This window comes from Bos indicus, chromosome 17 (assembly GCF_029378745.1).
Source record: "Bos indicus isolate NIAB-ARS_2022 breed Sahiwal x Tharparkar chromosome 17, NIAB-ARS_B.indTharparkar_mat_pri_1.0, whole genome shotgun sequence".
Classification (NCBI taxonomy): Eukaryota; Metazoa; Chordata; class Mammalia; order Artiodactyla; family Bovidae; genus Bos; species Bos indicus.
In genome coordinates, this window is record NC_091776.1 from 5,583,157 (window position 1) to 5,609,466 (window position 26,310).

At 48.2% G+C, this 26,310-nt stretch overlaps 1 non-coding gene across 1 annotated transcript; it reads right to left on the reverse strand.

Moving 5' to 3' along the window:
• Positions 1–21,840: 21,840 nt before the first annotated feature.
• On the reverse strand, positions 21,841–21,946 carry LOC139176897 (U6 spliceosomal RNA). Its single transcript, XR_011561366.1, has one exon. It is a non-coding gene; the product is annotated as a U6 spliceosomal RNA (small nuclear RNA).
• Between the last annotated feature and the right edge of the window lie 4,364 nt (positions 21,947–26,310).

Here is a 26,310-nt window from a genome sequence, read left to right on the forward strand (position 1 = left end):
AATTATAAGAACACAAATAACTTTATAAAACATGGGAAAATTTTTAATAGATGTTTCACCAAAGAAGCTATATGGATGGCCAATAGACACATGAAAAATATATGAAATCACTGGTCATTACAGATATGCAAATTAAAACCACAATGAGCTACCACTACATATCTATCAGAACGGCTGAAAGAAAAGAAAACCCAGTGTTAATAAACATTGGTGTGTGTGTGTGTGTGTGTGTGTGTGTGTGTGTTTGTGTAAGCCTGGAACTCTGTATAGGGCGATAGGATTGAAATGGTTGAGCCATTTGGGAAATCAGTCTGGTGGTTTCTTAAAAAGGTAAACATACAATCACTAAAGGATTCAAGAATCTCACTCTTGGGTATTAATCAGAGAAGAATGAAAATTCATGGTCACAGAAAAACCAGCATTTGCATGTTTATAGCAACTTTATTCATAATCACCAAAAAATTGGAATTAACCCAAATGTCTTTCAACATTTATTTAATGGATAAGTAAACTGTGGCACATCCATGCATTGGAATATTTCTCAGCAACACAAAGAAGTAAGCTACGGGTGTGTGCAGCTTGTGTATATCTGAAGTGAGTCATGCCAAGTGAGAGAAGCCAGACTCCAAAGGCTACAAACTGTGTAATTCCAACACTGTGACATTCTGGAAAGGCAAAACCAGGAGACCCACCACACTGGTGGTTGTCAGGGTCTGGGGCAGAGCCATCAGGGTGGACTACAAAGGAGCCTGAGGGAACTTTTGGGGGTGATGGAAAAGTTCTGTATCTTGATTGTGGTGATAGTAAATGTAAATCTGAAAAAAATCTAAATGGTTAACCACACTTGTTCCCCAAGTGATCTGGAATCTACTGCTGATGAAGGCTGCGTGCTGTTTTCTGTCGGAAGATGTTTGGGACCCACAGGGCTCAGGGTCAGATAACCGTTCTGCCTGAGCAGACACTGGACATTCTTCTCGGGGATGGGTGGGCGGGCTCTGGGCCCAGCCCGGCTCCTCTCACCAACCAGCTGGTTGCCCCTGACCGGCGTCCTGTGAGAGGTGAATTTCCCCCAACAGGGTCCTGCGGTCCCCCGATCTAGAGAATTCGCAGCAGCCTCCTGAAGTGCTCGTGACTTCTGGCCTGCCAGTGTGGGTGCCACACCCCCACCAGTCTCCAAACTGAAATGAAGTTCAAGGTAGCTCCTCGTAGCTCCTGGAGGCAAACCCTCAGGGACGTGAAAGGGTCCCAGAGACGCCAGTGGGGTGTTTTGATCAGTGTAAACAGCTTTGCAGCCTGTACTTTCAGGGACCAGGCCAGGAGTTAAGACCCTGCTGTTAACAGTCACTTTATCCTCTCCGCCCACTCTGCGGAGCCTGGCAGGAAGGCAGGAGGAGCAGCGGGCAACAGATGCACACAGCGGCTGGGCGGAGGCCCCGCAGATAGGAAGAGGCAGAGTGAAGGCCAGTCTGCCCACAGTGCTGAATGGCCCAGTTTTCTTGGGGTCAAGCATAACCTTGCTTGCTCCGTGAAGCCCCTCTTCCTTTGCCTTTATCAACCTTTTCTCATGCACCGATTCCATTTGATCACTATGTAACCAGCCAGAACTGAAAGCGTGATCTGCGATTTGAAGGCCTGTGCTTTGAGAAATTGTGTGTTTGCACTGCTGAAGTTCTAGGAGGGTAGTAATGAGGCACAGGAGGAGAGAGAATAGGATGGAGCAGACAGAATCAGGGCTTCTGTCACCATAAGGAGTAATCTTTCCAACTGCCCTTAAGTCCTGACTCTGCTAAAGCAGTGTGCCCCTTCCCAGCCACAACATCTTGATAAGACAGAGGGGGAAGGGGTCCTTTAAAAGCAGACCCTGCAGGAATAAGGTGTGTGTTCCAAGCTCCTCTGGTCCTCCGCTTTCCCCATCAGATGACAGAGGAATGTCTTCCTGAGTTTTCTACAGCAGAAACCTGTTGGCAAGGCAGAGATCACCTGGCCGCCCGCCAAGCTGAGCGGAGATGCTGCATGGCCGAGACGAGGCGATGAGTGCTTGTGCATCTCTGGTACCTGGAACAAAATATGCTGAGCGGCAAAGTGTGGCTTTCAGAAGGCATCAGTGCCACGTGACACCGCATGTCAGCTGTTCACATCTTTATTACTGAGCTGCGGGACCCACAGAGGCGGCTACTATGTGTGAGACAGATTTGGGTCCCCTGGGTTACCACACACCCCAAGCAATGATGCTCACCAAGGGGTGTCAGGCCAACTGCAAGACCCCTAAGGTGTAGAAACTCGGCGCCTGTCAGTTCCTTCGGGGATGCATGTGTGTGGAGGCGTGTGCATCCCTCCTCCAGGCCCCATTGTGTAACAGCTGAGAGGGATCGGGCTCCCGGCTACAGGAACTTGTTCTCCGCATGGTTTTCTCATCTCCCTCTGCTTCCGCCAGGCCTCTCTCCCGGCCCATCTGCCAGAGCCTTCCTCCCCCTCTCTCACGCTCCTCTTTGAGGTAGTAACTAACCAACACAGCAATGCCCTTGTGGCTCCCTTTCCAGCCTCTCTCAGATTAATGGAACAGAAACATGTGCTTGCATCTGATGCCAGTAATCATATCCTGAGTGACCACAGAGAGGGAGATTAAGCAGAGCTCCTGGCCCGGCCCCGGGGGATACGGTTACAGGAAGAAAGCATTTCTTGACAGCAGCGGCCCTGGCTCCCTCTCACCTGCCCCCTCCTCCTTCCCAGGCTTGTTAAGTCCCTTGAATATTTTCCATGAGATTAATTAAGGTCTAGCCAGTAATGGTCCCAGTCACTCAAGAACTGGGTTTTGATCTACTTTTTTGATTTGCAGACAAGGATATGGATGTGAGCAGAACATACTTCTATATTCCTGCCTTTGATGTCAACTCTGTGCTCATCTACTTAGGACATTTTCAAACAGTGAAAAGTAAATAAGTATACGGTTATCTAGCCCAATGACTTAATTCAGTAAATACCAGCCATGAGCAAATTACTCTTCTGGAAAGATAAAATCTTTGCCCAAAGGGCGCTAGTGTGGGCAGTGAGGCATATACTCAAACTGATGTGACATGAGGTTGTGTGTGCTGAGTGTGGTGAGAGAGACACAGGAAACCCAGGGAGCACAGGGAAGGGAAACCCTTCCCCACAGGCTGGGGAAACCCAGAAAGGCTTCCGGGAAGAAGTGGCATTTGAGGTGAGCCTTGAAGGAAGGTAGGATTTTTGATGAACACAGAGAAGAGGAAAGGCTTTATATGAGAAATGTTCAGCTTAAGCAGAAGCTCAGAGATAAGAGGACACAGGGTATTCAGAGATGAGTGAGAATTTGAGTTAAATTGCAAAATTTGTCCTAAAGGAGAGGTGGTAAATGAGAAGTGGGTCTGGAAAGACTGAATTTTGAAGCATATAGTGTCAGGCTTAGGAGCTAGGAGTTTCTGCCAATTGCAATGGGAGCCACTGAAGGTCTTAGAACGGAGGAGTGAGAGGATTGTGTCTTTTTGTTGGACTTTTAAAAAAGTACCCTTGTAGAAGCATACTATGGAGATTGTGAGGGGGGTGGCAGAGGAGAGGGTAGAGATGGCTCAGTGAGGAGGTTTGGAAAAGAGTAGAAAATAAGCACTTGACGGGACTGGAAAGAGACATTGCACAGAGAGACTCTGGCAACTGGCTGGATTCAGGAGGTGAGCCCAATGGGTGAACTAGAGATGATGCTGAGATTGGAGAGTGGTTACTGAAGGCTGGTGGTGCCATTCAGAGAGGGCTGTATGAAGGGAGGATCAGCGCTAGAGCAGCAAATGACTGGTGCAGCCTGGGATATTCAGACACCCAGGAAAGGCGCCTGGGAAGAGACGTCCTTAGAGCATGCCATCAGGGCGGGCATTGACAAGAGGGCTGTGATGTGAGGACCATCAGCGGGGAGGCGCCAAGTGAGGCTCAGCGATGGGGGTTAGGGAGGGAGGCAGGGAGTTGGCAGCCAAGCTCAGAAGCTCAGGTCTCTGGGGAAATGGCCATATGACCAAGATAGGAAAGAGACTTCCCTTGTGGCCCAGTGGCTAAGACTGCACTCCCAATGCAGGAGCCTGGGTTCCATCCCTGGTCAGTGAGCTAGAGCTCACATGCCACAGCTAAAAAAGATCTCTCACGCCGCAACTAACACCCCTTGCGGCCAAATTTAAAAAAAAAAAAAAGGATAGGAAATCCTGAGTTTCCTGTCCCAGAAGCCAGGAGATTTCCTGACAAATACTGAACTGGTCAAGGATGAGGACTGGGCTGGGGCTGCTGAGGAGGTGGTCCCGGGTCCTTCCTGAGGCTCCAGCGGGTGGAGAGAGAGGTGGGGCGGAAGGCAGATCAGAAGCTGGTGAAGGTGAGTGGGTGGTGAGGAAGTGTAGGCACAAGGGTATTTCCTGGAGAGCTTTTAAAAATAGTACAGAGGCCCCTTGTTTGGTGCTGGAGAAGGCCTCCTGTCTGGGACCCAGGAGATGGATGCCAGAGGCCAAGAGGAACCCCAAGCTGAGATCTCTTGTGGGTGTTTGTGATATGATTTTCCTCTAAAGCCAGAAACTGGCGCGTTCGATCACTGCAGGCGGGGAGGAGTTGGCCGTTTGTACATCAGGAGGCCCTCCTTCATTACATCCAGTGTGTCTTACCCCAAAGGGTGAGCACTGGCTTGCTGGCTTCTGGACTGTTCCCTAGCCTGGCTTTAGGGACCAACCTGGGGTGACCGGGAAGCTCTGTTCTTCAGGGACTCTGATAGAGGTGCATGGAAAATAAACAAAGGGACGTGTCAGCTTCCACCGTCCCTTTTATGTTCCCCAGGAGGAAAAATTCTGTCCTTTTGAAGATAGATGAGGTTCATTGATCTTTACTCAGGAGAAGCTGTCAGAAAAAACCCAAGTGTGGGACCTTGCCCTAGGATGCCTGAATATCTTGGTTTGGGGAGAGCAGGAACATCACTGTCTGCCATGGGAATGTCTCCCTGGACCGCACACACCCCCAGAATGCTCTCCCTGACCGCCACCCCCGCCCCCCATGACAGCCGAGCCCCCAGGACACTGGCAGATCGGCTTGTGTGAGGTTTAAAATCCTATACCCTGACTTTGACTAGCTCCTGGCAGGAGAAACGTCCAGAGTCTGGATTTGGGGCCTGTGGACAAGTCACTTGTTACCAAGGGAGGTTAGTGCATCTCCATCACAATTTTGGGAAGGAGGTCTCTTCCACTGTTACATGTTGTAGCTGTTTATAGAGTCCCGCAGCCAGCGTCTCTTTAAATCTGCAGGAATTCTCCACGTGTGTTACCCTAGAGGGTCTCGATGCACTGCCGCCCACTACCAGACACAGCTGGCAGGGGAGGGGAAGCGTAGCACTTTGACTCCGGCTCGGCCCATCACCGGGCATCCTGAATCTGGCAGGAGAGGCAGAAATAAACAAGTGCAGTTCCAGGCACTTCCTGAAAGTCTAGAGGTGGCAACATCAAATATCCAGAGCAGTGATGCCTCCCTGCAGTGTCCTAACCACTGCTTTCCCCTGTGACCTCAGCTCCGGTTCTGGTTCCTTGCTTCCATGTATTTCCCAGGCCCTTCTGTCTCCCACTGAAGTGTTCCCAGTCTTCCACCCAACAGACAAAGTTTCTGTTGCTTGCAACCAAGAACCTTGACCCAGTGTGGTACACTTAAGAGATAATCGGGACCCAGGAAATGGGCTCCACTGGACCCAAGAGGCCAACACTGAGTGAGTCACCCTCCTGCCAGAATCTCAGAATGTCAACCTTTTAGTGGGAGAGACAGCGAAGAAACAAGCAAATGTTTACACAGAAACACATGTGTATATATATCAGATGGTGAGAGGAGAAAAATAAAGTACAGCAAAAGAGAGAAAGTTGAAAGGGCTCTGTTTCAGACAGGGAGGGGAAGGAAGCCTGGTTGGAGGAGGCAGCGCTGACTGGAGACCTGAGTGCAGCAAGCGAGCTGCTGAGTCAGATGCCCGGAGAACAGCCTTGCAGTCAAGGGAACCCCAAGTACAAAGGGCCTGAGGCCAAAAGACAAAGCATCATCTCTCTCTCCCTCCCCCGCATAGCTTCCCGAGAGCAGGGATTCTATCTGTTTTGTTCATGGCTATTCCCACTGTTTCCAGAACTCGTCTGGGCTTGTGAGTATTTGCTAGTTGAATGGAGAATGAGCGGGCATCCGACTGGCAGTCAGGGTCTGGCTAGTCACTGCAGCCCTTCCTCTGAGCCTCCCAGGGAGGGGTCAGAGTGGCAGAGACAGTTGGGAGCAGCTTCAGGACAAGGGCCACCGGGCGGGGACAGGATGGGTTACTCTAGTCATCTCCGGGTGTCAGGAGGATGAAATTACTGACCGTCTGTACATTTCTCAGCACCACGGGCAGAGTGTGCTCTAAAAGTTGGCTATTATTAATATGACTCCTCTTCCCAATCAATAATAAACCATAAACCTATGTGTCTATGCCCTCTTGGACTCGGTCTATTGTTTCTTTGTATTGAATTTATAAATTGCTGATCAAATATTCATGTTATTTATCTGCCAGGGAGCAATTACAGGCAGCCTCGTTTACGAGACCACTGTTATTGTTGTTTAGCCGCTAAGTCGTGTCTGACCCTTTAGCGACCCCATGGACTGTAGCCTGCCAGGCTGCTCTGTCTGTGGGATTTCCCAGGCAAGGATACTGGAGTGGGTAGCCATTTCCTCCTCCAGGGGATCTTGCCAATTCAGGGATCAAACCTGTGTACCCTGCATCGCCTGCATTGGCAGGTAGATTCTTCACCACGAACCCACCAGGGAAGCCTACGATACCATTACCCTGCTGTTTATCTGGCGGGAGCCTTATCTCGATCCCCCTTTCCTTGGCGCGTGATTAAGGGGGTGGTCTCTGGCCCCCCAGGTGCTTGTTGATTCCTTTGGGGGAAGGGAAATAGAATCCACCATCAAGCTTCCTCAGTGAGGGACCTGCCCCATCTCCGTGCCCCAATCCGTTAAAGTTAGGGACTCAGATAGGGGCAGTGATCACAGGCACGGAGGTGGGTTCATGGCTCCAGCTCTGGGTCCCCCTGCGCTCCTCCTCTCTCCCTCATGTCCAAACCGTCAGGGCTTCTCATTTGCACCCGGCCCCTGCCGTGACCTTCTCTTGGCCTGTGAAACTATTCCCCAAGGAGAAAACTCCAGCGGGCACCTTGTATGACAGCCCACCTTGTTTACTACACATTCGGCCAGAGGGAAATGAGGTCAGATGAAACGAAACTCCCAGTCAATATCCATCACCTCCTTTCCCGCTGTCAGACACCCCCGCTGACCCTTGAGTGAACCGACTCTGAAGCCTTCTCCTGTCTTGACAACCGGTCGGTTTTCCCGGCCCGGGAGGTGCGACCTTTCACAGATATGATCCCCGGGGCAGGCTCAGGCTAGCTCCTTCTTCCTCTAGTGTCCCCTTCAACCAGGCAGCTGGAGCCAGGTCTCCAGGCAGAAGTGGTGCGTTTAGATGGCACATGCTAGATTAACTGGCAGGTTCTCCCCTGATGAGGACTCTATATGCATTGCATGTGGGCATTTAAATCGGTGTAATAGCCTTTGGGAGGGCTATTTGGCAATATATATAAAAAGCCTTAAACATATAGATTCCCCTGACTCAGTAATTCCACCCCTGGGAGTTTATCCTGAGAAAATACTCAGAGATGCAGCCAGAAATGTATGTATAAGAATGGTTACTGTGGTTCTAGTTGTAATAGTAAAAAAAAAAAAATTCAGAAAGAATCCACAGGGACTGTGATAAATAATTTATGATACTTTCCTATAGAGGAATACTAGGCATTCTTATTTTGAAAGTGTACTTACAGCATATATGATGATACGAATTGTGGCTTCTCTCCTTTTGCCCTCCGGATCACTCTGCACCCTCCAGGCGGCCTGCCCTTGCCCTCCCTCTGGGTTTGTCCAGTGTGGGCACAGTAGGAGGAGAGTGGAGTCAGGGCTTTGATTCCTGGGCAGCTTCCACTGTGTCGGGGGGCTCCTGCCACCCCTCCCGCCCTCTCTCCTCCAGGTCCCTGACTGCCCCTCCTGCAGCCTTATCCGGAGGACCGCTTCCTGGCACTCCGTTTAGGTCAGCATGCCTCCGAGTCCCTTCATCAATCCTCGGGAGGTCAGAGGGAAACCTGTTTCCTGGAGGACCCGCACTGGTACAGGGCAGAAAAGAAGATGTGACAACACGAGGTTAAGGAGCTGAGTCAGGCCAGAGAGCAGCGCAACCCCAGCTCTGTACAGAAACAAATGTGTTCAGAAAAGGAAACCGCGTCCGTGCTTAGCAGGGAATAAAGGACTGGAAGGAAGCATACCCATGATTAACTGTCTTCACCTCTGGTGGTGAGATTGTAGGCGATTTTTCTGGTCTTACATATACAATTCTGTTTTTTGTACATTCTTGAAAATAGTCATGTATTGCCATTTAAACGGAAAAGATGTTGAGTTAACCTATATTTAAAAACAAAACCGAGACTTCCCTGGTGGTTCAGTGTCTAAGACCCTGTGCTCCCAGCGCAGGAGGCCAAGGCTCGATCCCTGGTCAGGAAAGTAGATCCCACATGCTGCAACTAAGACTTAAGATTAAGACCCAGGACAGTCAAATAAATTTTGTACATATTTTTTTCAAAGATTGAGATTTTAAAACATTATAAAAAATAAAACTAAATTGAGATAAAGTAGAAGAATTAACTAGTTGCTAGCAGTATAATGGCTGGTCAGTTACCTACAAGTCTACAGAAGACAATAGATTTTAATTAAATGTACGATAATGTCATTTAAAAGAAATGTGAACATCTCGGGGTGAATTGAAACTAGGCCTTGACTGTTTTCAATCCCACCTTGTCTAATGCTGAGATTCTTGCCTGATGCTGAGCTGTGGTCATGGTTAACATAGCTCCTTGCTGGGGTTGGACTCTTCCACATACCCTGTTCTGGCTCTGCCCTCGGCCTTGCCTCCCTCGGTGTTGGGGGTGGCTGAGGAGGTCTGGGGGAGGCCCCAGGATCAAGCTGAAGATGAGGTCAGAACAAGTTAATACTTTGGCACATCCCAAAATGTTTCCTTAAATGTTGTTCCACATTCATTTAGAAGGGAGAAATTCCGATTTTGTATTAGTAAAACTTATATGCCTCCACGTTCTAAGTAAGGGATTTATTTAACACCAAACACAGCATTACATTTTGGCTTATTTGAAATGGTCTTCCTTTCTCAGTTTCTCCAGCGCTTCTAACTAAGAAGAGTTTAGCTGCTTTTCTACTCGGGCTTCCCAGATGGCTCAGCGGTAAAGAATCTGCCTGGCAATGCAGGAGATGCGGGTTTATCCCTGGGTCGGGAAGATCCCCTGGAGAAGGAAGTGGCAACTCACTCCAGTATTCTTGCCTGGAAATCACAGGGACAGAGGAGCCTGGCGGGCTAGAGTCCATGGGGTCACAAAAGAGTTGGACTTGACTTAGCAACTAAGCAACCTAACAACTGGATAGAAGTAACACATACAGAGATATGGTTACCAGAACTCGTTCAACATTTTCAAAAGTCGATTTTTGTTTTTTTTGTAAAGGGCGGTAGTAGAATGGGAATTTCATATGGGCAAAACTTGTCAGTAATGCTTGATTTTGTTCAGATTTCTTTCCTAGTTTCTAAATCAGATGGTTTCTTTAGAAACATGCTATGGGGGTTACATTTTTAAGGAAGTTAAATTAATTGCTTGTACATAGGAAAGATCCCTCTTGCAGGACTTACTTTTGGAGTTTCAGCTAATGGAGCCTTGGCCTTGAGGAAGCATTCAGCTGGCTGGTCTCAGATTAAGAAGTGCAGGCTCAAATAGCACCAGGCAACTTGCTTGAGCTAGTTATAAAAATAAGAAATAGTTAACCCTGGTGACTCAGACAGTAAAGAATCTACCTGCAGTGCAGGAGACCTGGGTTCAATCCCTGGGTCAGAAAGATCCCCTGGAGAAAGCAATGGCAACCCACTCCAGTATTTTTGCCTAGAAAATTCCATGGATAGAGGAGGCTGGCAGGCTACAGTCCATGGAGTCACGAAGAGTCGAACACGACTGAGCGACTCACAATCCTTATTCAGTGACTGCTACATGCCAGGCTGGATTCTAAATGCTTCACGTGTGCCCTCAAAACTGACACTGCTGCAATCCTTACTTTATAGATGAGGAACAGGAACACAGACAAATTGTCTAGGGTCTCGCACACGTAGCAGTAGACTCTGGATTCGAACTCAGGTTAGCTCCAGACCACAGGCTCTGAAGCTATCAAACCTCTCTGTGCCTTCAGGAATGCATTTTTAAAAATTTTGTTGAAATATAGTTGATTTATAATGTTGTGCTAGTTTCAGATGTACAGTGAAGTGAGTCAATTTTATATATATATATATATATATATACACACACACACACACACACACACACACACTTACACATATACAAACATGCATATAGGGCTTCCTAGGTGGTGTTAGTGGTAAAGAACCCACTTGTCAATGCAGGAAAGGTAAGAACTGTGGGTTCGACCCCTGGGTTGGGAAGATCCCCTGGAGGAGGCCATGGCAACCCATTTCAGGATTCTTGCCTGGAGAATCCCATGGACAGAGGAGCCTGACGGGCTACAGTCCCTAGTGTCACAAAGACTCGGACACAACTGAAGCGACCTAGTACTCACACACACATAAATATATACAGGAATGTATTTTCCGTCTCTCTCAGGATGAGGTGTACTTTGACTGAAGTTTGCACTTTGACAATTATATCAAGTCATGCGTGGAAGCAGAAGCTAACTGGCTCAGTGTTTCTGATTGATTCCTGTGATCTTTTAACGCGTTTCGTGGATTGGTAACTGGAACAACTGCCCAGCTCTTCTGTCCCAAAACACTGGGCATCCAAGTGTCACTGGTCATGCTCATCAGACACAGTCCTTCAGTCTCAGAGCCTAGAAGAGCTGCATCCTGTGGTCCCACGAGCTTTTGGTTCCTGAAAACACTCTGCCTCCTGATTGGCTGCCAGAGGAAATAGTGTCTGACTCTTTCAGCATCCTTTGTAAGGCACAGTGGCCTCTCGATCAGGGAGAGGTTACTCCAGCAACCGAGGGCCTGCATTCCCCCTCCCAGATCCAGAGGTGAAGGTGTGCACCAATTACCTTCATCTGCAAAACCCACGTCTCTCTGAGCAGGGTGCCCTCAGCAGGACTTTTTAAAAACCTGCCGCAGGTTAAAAAGCAGACTTGCTTTTAATTTATTAAAAGACTTGGCATTTTTTTCCCCACTGAGCATTTTAAAATGCAATTAGATGAAATGGAATAATAATCAGGCAAATACACTGAGGAGTTTTCACGTAAGTGGCCGTCTTTCTCACGCTCCTTTCCCTTTCTGGGCATTCCTGCTGGGACAATGTGTCTGTCATCAGAAGCCCCTTACCCATCCCCACATTCCTGCAGATCTGGGCTCTTGGGAATCAGCTGCTGGATCTTCATACAACCCTTGCCAGACGGCAGGGGCTCCTCACCCTCACTCTATGCAATGGTCTGTTTCCTGGTTTAGTATTTTTTTTCAAATTTCCCTTAAGATTAGGCGGCGCATGTGCATTTTTTATCTGTTTTAAGCTTTTTATTTTCCTACAACTTTAAAGGTCACTTCCCATTTGCAGTTATTACAAAATATTGGCTCTATTTCCAGTGTCATTCTGTAGAAGACATCACGGAGTCTATCTTACACCCAATGTCTGTACCTTCCATTCCCGAACCCCCATATTGCCCCTCCCCCCACTGTAGTAGCCACTGGTTCGTTCTTTCTATCTGTGAGTCTCCTTTTTTTGTAATATTCACTGGTTTGTTGTATTTTTTAGATTCCACATCAAAGTGATGTCATACAGTATTTATCTTTCTCTGTCTGTCTGATTTCACTCAGCATTCAATTCAATTCAATTCAGTCACTCAGTCGTGTCCAACTCTTTGCGACCCCATGAATCACAGCACGCCAGGCCTCCCTGTCCATCACCAACTCCCGGAGTTCACCCAGACTCATGTCCATTGAGTCAGTGATGCCATCCAGCCATCTCATCCTCTGTCGTCCCCTTTTCTTCCTGCCCCCAATCCCTCCCAGCATCGGTCTTTTCCAATGAGTCACCTCTTCGCATGAGGTGGCCAAAGTACTGGAGTTTCAGCTTTAGCATCATTCTTCCCAAAGAACACCCAGGACTGGTCTCCTTCAGAATGAACTGGTTGGATCTCCTTGCAGTCCAAGGGACTCTCAAGAGTCTTCTCCAACACCACAGTTCAAAAGCATCAATTCTTCGGTGCTCAGCTTTCTTCACAGTCCAACTCTCGCATCCATACATGACCTCTGGAAAAACCATAGCCTTGACTAGACGGACCTTTGTTGGGAAAGTAATGTCTCTGCTTTTGAATATGCTATTCACTCAGCATAATGGCCTCCAATTCCATCCATGTTGCTACAAATGGCAAAGTTTTTTCTTTTATGACTGAGTGATATATTGTACCACATCTTTATCCATTCATCTGTCAATAGATAGTTTCCATGTCTTGACAACTTTAAATAAGAATATGTGCATTTTTAAGTAAGTTCCTTACTTAGGGAACTGTGTGCCCAGCAGAGTTTGAGAACTACTATCAACTCTGGGAGCAGGCCCCACACCCACCTCTCCCATCATCACGGCCCTTGGACTGACACTGTGGGGGATCATGAATGCTTCAGGTGGATGATGGCCAAATAAGTGAATGAATGAAATTTCAGGAGACATGTTACAGGATTTTATGAAAACAAAAAGCAAAAAGCGTCCCCCCTCACTCACCAATGACAGTGGTCAAGGGAGTGGGAAGTGAGGGGAAGTCAGGAACCTCACGCACTGCATATTGTTAGCAGGGTCAAGCACATAGAGGACACAGGGGTGTGGTGTAATAACACAAATGCGCGAAGAGGAACCTCATGCCCATTAAATACTATTGGCCCCTTGAAGTGCGAAAGTGTTAGTCGCTCAGTCATGTCTGACTCTGTGTGTCCTAGAAATCTCCAGGCAAGAATACTGGAGTGTGTTGCCATTTCCTTCTCCGGGGGATCTTCCTGACCCAGGGATCAAACCCGGGTCCCCTGCATTACAGGCAGATTCTTTACCATCTGAGCCATCTGGGAAACCCAGTTGGTCCCTTACCACTGGCATAACCAGAACAGCAGTCTTAGCTGGAAAGATCCCTGTGGTGCTGACATCTGTACTGTAAGTGGGTCCTCTGGGCTGTCACAGCCTCTCTGCCCTGTCCCCAGGCTGCATCAGATGCCTTTCATATGCCTGTGGAGCTGTCCTCGTCCACAGCTAACACGCCGTCTTATGAGACATGCACATCTCAGGTTGCAACCTGCCTCTGGGGCTGGGAGGGTCTCTATAGCACTTGCCTCTGTGAGGCCTAGCAGGGTGCCTGCTCACACCTAATAGGTGGTCCACAAATATCTGAGCAGTCCATCCAGTCATAGTCAATGTGCATTTAGTAATTAAAGGTGTTTCCATGATGCTGGGATTTGTCAACAGGTCAATAATGGGTTCAAGGAGGTCTGTGAGCCTCAGAAGGGAAGTCATCGCATTTTACCAGCTCAATTGTCCTATCCCCTTCCTCAGCCAGCCTCTTCCCTATGTTTTAAAGGGCAACTCATCAAGGGCACATTTGTCCTTTGAAAAGAAACAGCCAGTTGAAAAGGCTTGTATTGAGTTCCTTGTCCAATCAGGGCACTTCATGGAAGAAACTAGATTTGGTTATTGACCAGATTAAATTTCCCTTCAGTTCTCTTTTCCTTGCTTCTTTTCTTCCTTCTTTCCTCGCTTTCCCCTCCCTCCTTCCTTCCTAATTTTTGTTCACAGTGTGTACATTTTTCTGAAGCAGGATGACATTCTTGGTCGTGGGCAATGGGCACCAGATCAATTGCTCCAAGTTCAACTTGTTAAAAAATCACAAGAGAAATGATCACCTAGGTGCAGTGTGTTCAGATTTTAAATCTCTCCGGGTTTGGCAGGCCACTGGAGGCCCACCAGTTTGCTCTCTCCGGCCTGTGAGAAAAGTCTTGGACATTTGGGCTTCAAATAAGACTCTCCTCCAGCCACACTGATACTGATGTCCACGCAAACCTCACTTACCCATGAAAAAGGCCCACTTCCCATGCCAAGCCTTGCTCACACCTGCAGCTTGCGTCCCTAGAGGGTGTTTGCACCCTCTGCGAGCCAGGCTCTTGGCACTCAGCAGGCTGTTGATTCCAACGTCCCCAGGATAAGGGATACCATGAGGTTGACCTTCTAGCTTTTTATTTCCAGGATCAGAGTGGCTGAGTTCTCTCTTGCAGTGATCATCATCCCTTTGTGACCTGACGTGTGTTCACTGACCATCACCATGTGTGCCAGACAGAGCACAGGGCAGAGTTCAACAGGGGGCTGCCAGATTCATGCTCAGGAACAAACGAAGCCACGTTTTGGCACCCCAAATGCGCAAATGCAGAGCTCCCCAGGAAGGTCACACACTTAAAAATACTGTGTAATCATGCAAACTCGTGAGCCTGGAGTCTGTGGCTCATAAGGTGAGCTTGGGACCTCATAAGGTGAGCTTGGGACCCCCACAGAGTCATTAGATGGGTGCCCGGAGCTCCTTCCTTCTGGTCTTGTTTTCTTTTTTCTCTCCTGACCCTCTGCTCAGCCCCCGGCTGGAGCCCCATCTCATCAAAGCATGAAGGCTGTTTTCACTCGGCTTGCTGGTGAATCCTCACAGGGTAGCCTTGACCTCATCCCTCTTCCCCCAAAAGGAGGCAGAGAACATCCCTCTGTTGGGGAGCACCCAGGAGACACACCAACTTGCTTCCTGCTGACAACTTCCTCTCACCTCCTTCACCTTGATGCCCTGATGTCCCGAAGGACCACCCTCCCCCACTAGGGATGCAGGGAGAACAGACACAGAGACTGAACCAGGGGGACTGTGGTAGGGCTGCCAGGAAAGATATTTTATCCAAATATTTGAGATATACTTACAATTAAAAAAAAAAAGTATTCTTCACTGGTCTGAGATTCATGTTTAACTGATATCTTGTATGTTTGGGCTTCCCAGGCGGCTATAGTAAAGAAACTGCCTGCCAATGCAGGAGATGCAAGAGACAGGGGTTCAGTCCCTAGGTGGGGAAAATCCCCTGGAGAAGGAAATGGAAACCCACTCCAGTATTCTTGCCTGGAGAATCCCAGGGACAGAGGTGCCTGGTGGGCTACAGGGCAAGGGACTGCAAAGTGTCAGACATGACTGAGTGCGCACACATTTGTTATATTTATTTTCTAAATCAGATAATCCTTCCAGGAAGGCCATGGCCACCTTAGGAAGCAGCCTCCTTACTTTATGTCACCACATAGAACCCCATTCAGCCAGAGAGGCTGCTCCTGTGAGCTGGGACTGGAAGGCTTTTTTCAAAAGAGGAAACCCCTCTTTGGAAAATAACGTTATTTGTTAAGTTATTCTTAATCCCACCCTGTTGAGGTCATATGACCAAGCAAGGGCTTCCTTGGTGGCTTAGACAGTAGAGAATCTGCCTTCAATGCAGGAGACCCAGGTTCAGTCCCCGGGTTGGGAAGATCCCCTGGAGAAGGGAATGGCAAACAACTCCAGTATTCTTGCCTGGAGAATTCCATGGACAGAGGAGCCTGACAGGTTGCAGCAAACCCGTGATGGAAGGAAGGACTCGGCCTCCCTCTTCTCCATTCGTTGGTGGATGACTCTTCCATGATGAGATGAGACCACTCTTTCTGCCCTCAATGGGCTGGGCTTTTCCTGCAGGTATCAGTTTGCTAGGGCTGCCCTAGCAAGCACTGCAAACTGGGAGGCTTAATAGAAATGTCTTGTCTCCCAGTTGTGGAGGCTGGAAGTCTGAGAGCAAGACCTTGGCAGAATTGGTTCCTTCTCTGTCCTGTGACGGAGAATCTTCTAGGCCACTGCCTAGCTTCTGGTCTTTGCTGGAAATCTTCAGCATTCCTTATCTGTGGAAGCCTCACTCCCATCTCTGCCTTCATCCCCATCTCCTTATGTGTGTCTCTATGTCCCAATGTCCCCTTTTCATATGGACACAAGTCATGTTGGATTAGGGTCTATGCTAAGGACCTCATTTTAACTTGATTACCTGTGTAAAGACCTGATATCCAAATAAGGTGCATTCTGACGTCTGGAGTGTTAGGATTCCAACATATCTGTCTTAAGGAGGGGGGACCCAAATCGGCTCAGAGCACAGGGCCTGCCAGTGGTGTGTATTTGCATTTGCCACAAAGGCAGCTCCTAATCGGAGTCAGTGGTCTGGTTCCTCTGCTGACTATGGATGGATAATGATTTAAGGCCTTGGGGTAATGGAAGCTAAACCACTTGTCACCGCCTACTCTGTTTTCCGGGAGATTGCATTGCTGTGGGAGGCAGCCCCAGCCTGGCCCTGCAAAGTTTCTCCCATTATGTGAAGAGCGGGAGATGATAGCCAGCATTAATATTCAGCCCTTCGGCCTCCATCAGCTCAGCCCTCTGCACTCCCCTCTAACCCTCCAGAGGGAACAGCAGAGCTCTTCTCTTTGAAGAAAGACTTCAGCAAGTATCTGCCTGCAGTAGGGGACTGATGATGCTCTGCTTAGAGTGGGCACAAGGAAGGGAGTGTGGAAGGGAGAAAGGGAGTCTTTCCTAGAGATCGTCCCCCTCCCTCTTCTAATTCAAGATCAGAATCTGCTTGCTTCCCTTCCTCCATGCAGATGTTGGGAGAACAAGATAAATTTCCTTGTCAGCTTGGGCTCTAAATTCTCATTTGTTTGTTAGGAAATGATACAGTTTTCTCCAAGCAGCCATCTCTCCTGCTTGCTTAGGTACTGTCCATTACTAAAGAGCTGAAGGCAGAAAAAGACCCACTTGGAGGCCAGGGTGGTTTTCTTTGCTGTTGTTAGCTCTCAGTGTCTGTATCACCAGGGAGAATGTTTTTTTGAAGCCAGTCCAAGAAATTTCATTCTAAGAACAGCCTGCTAATCTGAGCTTCTTCAGGACTAGCGGGTGTGATGGAGCTGGCATGATGGCCAAAGAGAGGGGCCCCAGGGTGGTGGCAAGTCTTTCCTCGGTCTGCCAGGGTTGCCTTGTCAAGCATCACAGACCTAGTGACTCTAACCTCAGAGGGCTGGTTTACGATCATGGTGTTGGCAGGGCTGGGTTCTCCTGAGGCCTCTCTCCTTGGCTCGGGGGTGGCTGCCTTCTTACGATGCCCTCACGTGGTCTGCCTTCTTGTCTGTGACTATGTCCTAATCTCCGCTGTGAACTGAAAAAAAATAAAAAGCTCAACCTAAAACTTGAGAATAATGCTTTATTTGGTGGGCTAGCTGAGGACCTAAATCTGGTAGCCAGCCTTTTGGATAGCTCTGAGGGACGCCCCTGAAGAGGCAAGGGAAGAGCCAAGATACATAGGAGTTAGGGCAACAAACATCAGGTAAAGATCACCGTTAATTACAGAAAAACAGAGAACTTGAGTTAATGAATTTAGCACTTGTCTATGTACAACAGGGCTTCCTTGGTAGCTCAGCCAGTAAAGAACCAGACCGCAGTGCAGGAAACCGGGGTTCGATCCTTGGCTCAGGAAGATCCCCTGGACAGGGGAATGGCTATCCACTCTGGTATTCATGCCTGGAGAATTCCGTGGACAGAGCAGCCCGGCAGGTTACAGTTCATTGAGTGGCAAAGAGTCAGACACAGCTGAGTGACTAACCCATTCTTCACTTCACTATATATGGGAAGATGCAGGAATCTGGGCTCATTGAAATCGTTCCTTTGAGAGTCACCTTATTGGTCCAGTCTCACTTTTCTGGATGCTGTACTCCCTTGAGTGTACTGGCCTGTGGCTGCTGTGGCTGATGGCTTGATGGCTGCACCGTACTTTGCTTATCAATAGGGCAGGTGACAGTCTTCGTTCACACCCTCTCTTATAAACAGACCAATAATATGACCTCATTTAACCTTCACTACCTCTGAAAAGACGTTGTCCCCACACAGTCACATTCTGAGATTTTGGGGATTAGGATTTCGATACATGGACTCGGGAGGACTTGGTTTAGCCAGTAACAGTGCCCTGTCTGAGATTCAGGGAAAACTTGGGTTCGACTCTGCCCCTGGGTGAGGGACTGGGGAGTGTATCAGCTGGAGGTTTTTGGTTGTCAGCCACAGAAGCCACGCAGGCTCACTTGAGCAACGTGGGAACTGAATGAGAGGCTGTGGAGAGAACACCGATGTAGATTGAAAATGTTCATATGAGTAAACGAAGGATTCTGTGGCCATCAGGCCATCAGCTGCTATAGCCGCCCCACGCGGCCCCCAACAAACAATGCACACTGGGAAGGTTCAGGATGGAAAAAAGCAAGATATTGGCCCTAGAGAGCTGGTGATGGATAGGGAGGCCTGGCGTGCTGCAGCCCACGGGGTCACAAACAGCTGGACACGTCTGCACGGCTGAGCTGAACTCTGCAGTTAAGGTGCATACCAAAGGAACGATTTCAGTGAGGCCAGACCCTCGCCTTCTCCATATGTAGAGAAGCACTAATTTCATTACTTTGAGAAGTCTGGCTTTCTATACTTAACAGTGATCTGTTTGATGTTCTGACTACCTGGTTTTTGTTGCAAAAACTCCTCTAAACCCTGGCTCCTCCCTTACCCCTTTGGAGCAGTCCCTCAGCACTACCTGACAGGCTGGTTCCTGGGCTTGAGGCCCATCAAGTCCACCAAATAAAATATAATTCTCAACTTTTGCATGCGTGCTAAGTCGCTTCAGTCATGTCTGACTCTGTGTGACCCCATGAACTGTAGCCCGCCAGGCTCCTCTGTCCATGGGATTCTCCAGGCAAGAATACTGGAGTGGGTAGCCATTCCTTTCTCCGGGGGATCTTCCTAACTCACGTCTCTTACTTACATCGCCTGCATTAGCAGGCAGATTCTTTACCACTTGTGCCACCTGGGAAGCCTTCTCAACATGTTTTTAGTCGACACCGACAAGATGGGAAGCCTGAGGACCCAGGCAGTCACCCTAGCACTTTGCGGGTGGGGGGGTGGGAGGGTGGGGTGGGGAGCAGGAGCCTAGAAACTGTGCTGTGCTGGGAACACTCCAAACAGGGCGAGGGGGCTCTGGTGGGCTGAGTCCCAGAAGAGGAGGAGGACAGCTGCCCTATTGGGTTCACCGCTGGCTGGGATAGAAGGAGGAGGAGGGATCTAGAGCTTCGGTCTCAGCGATGGGAGTGAGGGACAGGGTTCACAGGTCAGGCTGGAGGAAGTGAGTTTCAAGAGTGCCTTAGCAGCTGTCAAGAGAGAATGGATGCTGGAAGACTAAAACAATACAATCATCTACCAGATCACTTATTTCCTCACTTGAATAAAGGGGTTACATAGGATGATCCATATGCTCTGCCCCATGTCACTCAGTCATGTCTGACTCTGCAACACTTTGGACTGTGGCCAGCCAGGCTCCTCTGTCCATAGGATTTGTCAGATAAGAATACCGGAGTGGGTTCCCATTTCCTTCTCCAGGGGATCTTCCCCGACCCGGGAATCGAACTCACGTCTCCTGCATGGCAGGCAGATTCTTTACACACTGAGCCACTGGGGAAGCTCCTCTGTCTTCATTAAACATTTACTAAAGTGGCTCCCTGCCAATACTTTCTTGAGTTCCTCCCCTTCCTTTGCCGTTAGGTGCTGGGACTCCCACTCCTGGCTCTTTATTGGCTGTGAAGCCTCACTGGTCTTGGACAGCTTCCTGGCATCTCCCACTGTGGAGGTGCCGGCCTCTGTGTGTTCAGGAAGGTCATCAGACTTACACAGTTATAAAAAAGCGGGTGACGGTTCTCCGGTAAGGCTCAATTTATTAATGTCTTCTTTGTGATTTGGGCTGGTAGTAAATAATATATTCATTATAAACAATCATTCAATCCAGCATTATTTCTTTGGTCCTCAGCTACCTTGTCTACAAAACAGGAGAGTTGAACTCCATGAGCATTAAGGTTTCTTTCAGCTCCAGCTCTGTTGGATTCTATGAAAATTAAACTCCTCGGGGAAGGTAGTCTGTGGGGCTTGACTGTGAGGCATCCCCCAAGAAGTTGGAAATGGGAAATGTAATTTCCCTCTGAGAGAAGGATTACAAAGCCAACCGGCACTAGATCAAAGGAGATATATTCAACGTCTCCTTAAATGAACAGGATGGATTTGAGATCAGAGCTGACTGGATTGACATCAGGAGCATCCCCAGGGAGAGCATGGCCTGTCAAAGCGAACAGAGCATCACGGACATGCAGAAAAAGGAGGCTGAGATCGTGAGCACATCAGGATTGAGTTCCGATTTGGCCAAGACAAGGCTGGGGTCCAAGGGGCTGGGTACCCACATGTTAGAAGGCTCTGTGGAGGTGATGGGGAGGGGCTTCAGGCCATCACGACGGGACCCCTCAGCAGAGATGATAGCTCATATTGTTAAAACCCATATTGTACCGGCACCAACCAAACACAAAGGGCTTCACCGACAGCTGGAACAGGGACCTAGGATCCTCATTACACCCAACAAGCATCCTGTAGTGCCTGGGGCATCTGTGGAGTCCCTGGCGTGGGAAGGGCTGTGAGCATGCGCTCATAAGAGGCTCAGGGCAAAAGCTATTTACTGATCAGCTCAGAATTAGTTTAATAACTTTCACGTTCATATCATTCAACTCATTCTTTTTCTCTGATTGCAATTCACCGAGCAATCCCTTGCTTTGATTGTGGTTTTCCATATACTTCTACCTAAAGGGAAAGAACAGAGAAGGCAACGGCACCCCACTCCAGTATTCTTGCCTGGAGAATCCCATGGATGGAGGAGCCTGGTAGGCTGCAGTCCATGGAGTCGCTAAGAGTCAGACACGACTGAGCGACTTCACTTTCACTTTTCACTTTTCACTTTCATGCATTGGAGAAGGAAATGGCAGCCCACTCCGGTGTTCTTGCCTGGAGAATCCCAGGGACGGGGCAGCCTGGTGGGCTGCAGTCTATGGGATCACACAGAGTCGGACACGACTGAAGTGACTTAGCATAGCATAGCAAAGGGAAAGAATGCATATGACTGGTTACATGATTGCAAGATGAATGTATTTTTCAAGGTAAACAAATAGGTTTCCTGATTTTTTAAATGTATTTACTTTTAATTGGAGGATAATTGCTCTATAGTATGGTGTTAGTTTCTGCCATACATCAACATGAAGCAGCCATAGGTATACATATGTCCCCTCCCTCTTTAAGCTCCTTCACACCTCCCACCCCACCCACCCTCCTAGGTTGTCGCAGAGCACTGGTTTGAGCTTCCTTTGCATACAGTAAACTCCTACTGGTTGTCTGTCTGACATGTGGTAATATTTATGTTTCCATGATGCTCTCCCAGGTCGTCCTACCCTCTCCTTACCCCTGTGTCCGAAAGTCTGTTCTCCGTGTCCGCCTCTCTGTTGCTGCTCTGCAGTCCTTACCGTGTGTCCGAAAGTCTGTTCTCTGCGTCCGCCTCTCTGTTGCTCTGCAGATAGGTCCATTGGTACCATCCTTCTAGATTCCACATATATGCATTGCTGCTGCTGCTGCTGCTGAGTCGCTTCAGTCGTGTCCCACTCTGTGCGACCCCATAGACGGCAGCCCACCAGGCTCCCCCGTCCCTGGGATTTTCCAGGCAAGAGTACTGGAGTGGGGTGCCATTGTCTTCTCCATATATATGTGTTAGTATACGGTATTTGTTTTTCTCTTTCTGACTTACTTTACTCTGTTTAATAGGCTAAAAATATGGAACGCTTCACGAATTTGCATGTCATCCTTGCAAGGGCCCACAGTAATCTTCTCTGTATTGTTCCAATTCTAGTGTACGTGCTGCTGAAGTGAGCACAGGCTTTCTGTTTTGTCAGTCTCTTGGGAGCCTGATCCAACTGATCACGTGAACTCACCTCTATCAGGGAAATCCACTCTTGGCTTGCTGACAAAGTCGACTGCCTCAATTAAGCAAACAAACAAACAACCCAATTTAAAAATGGGAAGAGGACCTGAATAGACATTATTCCAAAGAAAACGTGCACGTGACCAGCAGGCATATGAAAAGGCGTGTCACTAATCATCAGAGAAACGCACATCAAAACCACAATGAGCTTTCCCCTCACACCTGTCAGAATGGCCATCATAGAAAAGAACACAAATAACAAATGTTGGTTTGAGAATGTGGAAAAAAGAAAGCCCCAGGACACTGTTGGTGGGAATGTAAACTGGTGCAGCCGTTGTGGAAAACAGTATGGAGGTTTTGAAAGAAACAAAAATAGTACAAGCAACATCTAGCAATTCCACTGCGGGGTGGAATATCCAGGGGATCCTCCTGACCCAAGGAAGCCAAGTGTTCATTTGAAAAGAACACACGCACCCCAATGTTCATAGCAGTATTATGTACAGTAGCTAAGATATGGCAGCGACCTAAGTGTCTGTCAGCCGATGAATTGATAAAGATGATGTGGTATAGATATAAAACAGAATATTACCCAGCTATGAAAAATGAAGTTCTGCCATTTGCAGCAAAACAGACAGACTTGCGGGGCATTATGCTAAGTGAAACCAGTCAGACGGAGAAAGACAAATACTGTCCCTTATTACTTCCATGGAATGCAAACTATACAGCCACTATGGAGAACAGTGTGGACATTCCTTAAAAAACTGGAAATAGAACTGCCTTATGATCCCACAATCCCACTGCTGGGCATACACACTGAGGAAACCAGAAGGGAAAGAGACACGTGTACCCCAATGTTCATCGCAGCACTGTTTATAATAGCCAGGACATGGAAGCAACCTAGATGTCCATCAGCAGATGAATGGACAAGAAAGCTGTGGTACATATACACAATGGAGTATTACTCAGCCATTAAAAAGAATACATTTGAATCAGTTCTAATGAGGTGGATGAAACTGGAGCCATTATACAGAGTGAAGTAAGCCAGAAGGAAAAACACCAATACAGTATACTAACGCATATATATGGAATTTAGAAAGATGGTAACAATAACCCTGTGTACGAGACAGCAAAAGAGACAGTGATGTATAGAACAGTCTTATGGACTCTGTGGGAGAGGGAGAGGGTGGGAAGATTTGGGAGGATGGCATTGAAACATGTAAAATATCATGTATGAAACGAGATGCCAGTCCAGGTTCGATGCACGATACTGGATGCTTGGGGCTAGTGCACTGGGACGACCCAGAGGGATGGTATGGGGAGGGAGGAGGGAGGAGGGTTCAGGATGGGGAATACATGTATACCTGTGGTGGATTCATTTTGATATTTGGCAAAACTAATACAATTATGTAAAGTTTAAAAATTAAATAAAATTAAAAAAAAATTTTTTTTTAAATGAATGAATGTAACAGAAACAGACTCACAAATGTAGAGAACAAGGTAGTGTCTACCAGTGTGGAGAGAGAAGCAGGGAGGAGCAATATAGGGCAGACAATGAAGAGGTGCAGGATATTATGTACAAAACAAGCTGCAAGGATGGATTGTTCGACGTGAGGACTACAGCTGAAACTTTATAACTTTAAATGGCGTATAATCCATAAAAATATCGGACCACTCTGTTGTACACTTAAAGTTAGTATAATATTATAAATCAGCTATGCTTCAGTTTTGACCAAAAGCCCACACTCGCCTCTCGGAAATACTTCTTGGAAGTAGCTGGCCAGCCCCCTCTTTCTTTTTTCTAAAGTTTTATTGAGGTTAGCTGATTTACAGCATTTGTTCATTTCTGCTGCACAGAAAAGTGAGTTATACATACGCGTATTCTTTTTTCCATTACGGTTTACCACAAGTTACTTAATATAGTCCCCTGTGCTGTACGGAGGGACTTTGTTGTTTACCCACCAGCCCCTCTTCCCAACTTAGACTCAGTGGTCCGAGAGAACCGTTTCTATTTTCCTACAGAATCTCTGGCTGAATTTCTACAACATGTAAGCAATTAACTGGAGACTGGTCGGTGTGATATAGTGGTTTTCTCTGTGTGTGTGTGTGTGATTTTTGTTCAGTCCCTCAGTTCTTCCTAACTCTTTGCAACCCCACGGACTGCAGCATGCCAGGCTTCTCTGTCCTTCACTATCTCCCAGATTCGTGCAAACTCATGTCCATGGAGTCAAGGAGGCCATCCTACCATCTCGTCCTCTGTGATCTTAGTAAGACTAAATTTATTTTCAAATAAAATCTCACAAAGTTCTCCAAGCTCCAGGTAAACACATCCATATACCAGCTTCTCTGTGTGGGTATGAGATGAACCCCTCAAATACAAAAGGTCCAAATGGAATTCTTAATGCCATGCTCTTGTCTACACCTGCTCCTCCTCGCCTGTTCAGGCCTCAAACCTAAAATCGTTCTCTGGCTCTCTCTTCTCAAATGCCTGCTTCCACCAACAAAATCCATCTAGAGACCCGTCACTTCCACGCCAGGGACCCCTCCCCTGAAAGCTTGCTTACGGCTGGCATCCTCTGTTACCTGGATCACTGCCTTGTCATGGTCTTCCTGCCCCCACTCCTGTGTCTGTATGTTTGTTCTCTCTGCAGTGACGTAACATGTGTGAAAATGTGGCTGGATCATGATTTCCTCTGTTCACAGGGCTCTAGTGTTTCCTGCCAGATTTTGAGTAAAATCCAGACCCCTAACTGGGGTCTACCATCCGGTTTCCTGGCACCTCGCTCACTGAGCCCTTCTCCCCCTCACTCTCTTGGCTCCAGACACACTGGACTTATTGTTGCCCCTCAAACATGCCAAGCTTGTTCTCTGCTTTGCATTCCCTGTGGGCCCTGCTTACAACCATGGGTGCCCTTGACTTCAGATGGCTCACTTCCTCACACCCATTGAGTCATTGCCCAAATGACCCCTCAGAGAGGCTTCCCTCACCCTTGCCTCGCTCCTGCTCTGGCACTTTGGGGTGCCTCCTGCAGTGGGTGCTGGGGTGTGCTGCTAGCTCACCAGTCAGGACTGGGAGGCACTCGTTGATTTAATCCCTAGTCAGCTGCCAACGGCTCTCACACTGAGCGCTTTCCAGACTCTGACCTTTGCCCGAAGATGCAGCTTCACCCACGTTTTATGCCCACTCCTTGGAGAAGCCTATATTCAGTGGCTGGTCCTTTGCGGGTACCAATTCCCAATCCTCTGGTCTCAGCTGAGCCTACTCCGCTGACTGTCTTATGCTCCGGAGCCAGCCCTGCAGGACGGGGTGAGACTTCTCCAAGTGTATCACCAATCAACTCTCCCCCTGCCCGTCCTGCACCCCGCGCATGTGTCACAGCTGGGAGCGCTCCCCCCAAAACACCTGCAAATCTCTGTCTCAGAGTCGACTCCCTATAGAACCTGACCTGTGGGCCACCACCTAAAGTTATGTGTTTGTTAACTCACTCGTTGCTTTTCTATTTCCCCAACTAAGACTTGTGTCTTCCCTGGGGGCTCAGCTGGTAAAGAATCTGCCTGCAATACAGGAGACCTGGATTTGATCCTTGGGTCAGGAAGATCCCCTGGAGAAGTATTCTTGCCTAGAGAATTCCATAGTGGGGATATTGTCTGTTTCACTTCTGTATTCTACCAGGATGTTTTGCAACATGCCTAGTGTTCAATAATTATTTACTGAATGAATGAATGACCGTAGCCCCAGTATCTATCATAGATACAAGTGAAACTGCCTTTTTGAAGATGGGGGGTGGGGGGAGGACGGAAAGGTCTACACCAACCTCCATGCCCACCACCCCATCACTTGAGAAGGATCAGAGGCACCTCACCATTCCTTAGGGCTGAGATGATTTGTGAACCAGAAAAATGAGATTCACGGCCTGGATCCCCTACTAAGAAGCCCTTCACTATGTCCCCTCAAGTCAAGCCTTGGCTGGGCAGGCCCTTTAGACCATGTAGCTGGGGCGACAAGCCCACACTTGCTCTGGGAAAAGAAGCCAGGAGGATGGGGAAGAAAAGAGAAATGGTCCATCTCCCTGATGCCTGACACTAGGGATGTGGAGAAGACACTGGGGACAGAGAAACTCCTGTGAGATCTGGGGCGGGAGGGCTCACCTGAGACTCTGGAATCCCAGCTCAGGGGTTCCCTTTTTGCAACAAGGGATCCTACTTGGCCCTTCCCTGGAGTTAGTGCCTTGTTCCTGTAGAAGGCCCAGGAGGCCGTGGACCCTGGGGACACGGGACTTGAGTGACAACTTATTTTCTCCTAGGCCTTTAGAGTCTCT